The sequence below is a fragment of the Tupaia chinensis genome, unplaced genomic scaffold (assembly GCF_000334495.1).
Source record: "Tupaia chinensis unplaced genomic scaffold, TupChi_1.0 Scaffold000450_1, whole genome shotgun sequence".
NCBI classification, from domain to species: domain Eukaryota; kingdom Metazoa; phylum Chordata; class Mammalia; order Scandentia; family Tupaiidae; genus Tupaia; species Tupaia belangeri.
In genome coordinates, this window is record NW_006159956.1 from 901,632 (window position 1) to 903,801 (window position 2,170).

At 44.5% G+C, this 2,170-nt stretch overlaps 1 pseudogene; it reads right to left on the reverse strand.

Annotated features, from left to right (window-relative positions):
• Positions 1 to 723: 723 nt before the first annotated feature.
• Positions 724 to 1,328, reverse strand: LOC106735589 (60S ribosomal protein L19 pseudogene; annotated as a pseudogene).
• Between the last annotated feature and the right edge of the window lie 842 nt (positions 1,329 to 2,170).

Genomic DNA, 2,170 nt, shown 5'->3' on the forward strand with positions numbered 1-2,170 from the left:
AAAAAAAAAAAAAAAAAGATTTATTGCCATAGGGTACATGCGCTAGCCAGAGAAAGATAGAGGGAAAGTGAGAAATCATCCTCCAGGGAGAACGGCCATGCCACAATCCCTTCTCCTCCATTCCCCTCTTGGGATTTTGGGCACACAGAATCATGCACCTGGCATGTTTTTTCATGTTGCTGGGACTGGACTCGAACAGCAGAGTCAGTCCTGTGGGATCCAGTGCCTTAACCACCATTCCACCTGTTGGCCCAATCTTAACTTTGTTTTTTTTTTTTAATTTTATTTTTAAAGTTTTTTTTTTTTTTTTTTTTTTTTTTACCATAGGGCATGTGTGCTTGCCATTGAGAGACAGAGAGAGACACAGAAAAGAAAAGTGAGAAATCACTCCCCAGGAGGATGGCCATGCCACAATCCCTTCTCATTTTGCTCCTGGATTTTGGACATGCACGCACTTATGCCTGGCATGACTTTCAAGCCACTGGCTTCAAAACTGGAACCACAGTCGACCGTCTGGGAATCCAGTGGTTTAACCACCATGCCACTTGCATGAGAGAGTCTTACAGGTCCTCTCTGTATTCTGGATATTAATCTACCAGATACATTTCCTGTAAATACTTTCTCCCATCCCTGGGTTGCCATTTTACTGCTGATAGTGTTTGTTGTTGTTGTTGTGTTAAAGGCTTATTTACTTCAAACGATTATCTGAGTGATCGCCAATGCCACTATGTACAGACAAGAGAGGGGGAGCTTTATTTCTTGGTCTCTTCCTCCGTGGACAGAGTCTTGAGGATCTTTTCCTTCTTGGTGTCCCTCATGGCGCTTGAGTGCTTCCTTGGTCTGAGACCTGCAGGCCTCAGTCCGGTCTCTCCGGGAGCTTCTTGTGGGCCTTGTCTGCCTTCAGCTGTGGATGTGCTCCATGAGACTCTGCTTGTTCGTGAACATATTCCCCTCCACCTTTAGGTACAGGCTACGATACGTGTGGTGATCAGTCTTCTTAGACTCAGGGTATCTTCTGAGCAGTCAGCACAGAATCGTCATTGTCCTCATCCAGGTTACCTTCTCTGGCATTCTAGCATTGGCTGTACCCTTTCGCTTATCTATGCCCATACGCCTGCCCTTCCAGCGGGCCAGTGTGTTTTTCCGGTTTTGAAATGGGCAGTCGTAGGCTTGCAGAGGATCAGTCCATCTTTGGTCAGCTTCCAGACATGCTGACGGGAGTTGGCATTTGCAGTTTCATTGGTCTCACTGGGATCCAACCAGACCTTCTTTCAGCCACAATGGAGGATATTAGAGGCAAGCCTCTTCTGAAGCCTGAGCATACTCATGGATGCAGCTACAGAGGTGAAAGGAAAGAACTTTAAAAAAAAATTTAAGATGGAACCAGCAGTCGGTGTAATGGCTGCATCATTGGACTCTCATGTAGTCCACTGCGGTTTGAGTCCCAGACCCAGTGGCTTAAACTCACACCAGGTATGTGTGTGTGCGTGCCCAAGATCCCAAGAGGAGAACAGAGAAGGGATTGCGGTGTGGCCATCCCCCCGCCCTCGAGAGGGTGATTTCTCACTTTCTGTCTCTCTGTCTCTTTCTGTCCTTCTGGTGAGCGCACGTGCCCTATAGCAAAAATCTCTCTCAAAAAAAATATTTTTAAGAGAGATTTTTGCTACAGGGTGTGTGTGCTCACCAGAGAGACAGAGATACAGAGGGAGAAAAAGTGAGAAATCACCCCCTGGGAGGATGGCCACACTGCAACCTCTTCTCCTCCATTCTCCTCTCAGGATTTCGGCCACACACACACATGCCTAGTGTGAGTTTCAAGCCTCCATGTCCGGTACTCACTGTGATGGGTCATGTGGGAGTCCAGCGCCACAATCACTATGCCGCCTGTTGGTCCTCAATTTTACTCTTTTGCAATATGGATATCCAGTTTTCCCAGCACCATTTGTTGAAGACTGTGTTTTATTTATTTATGTATTTATGTATTTATTTATTTATTTATTGCTGTTGAATGGTCTTCATATCCTTGTCGAATATATATATATATATATATATATACACACACACACATATATATATATACACACACACACACACACGAAGGCTCATATTTGGGCTCTCTATTCTTTTTTTTTTTTTTAAAGAATTTTTTTACTTACTTCTTTATTTTTTT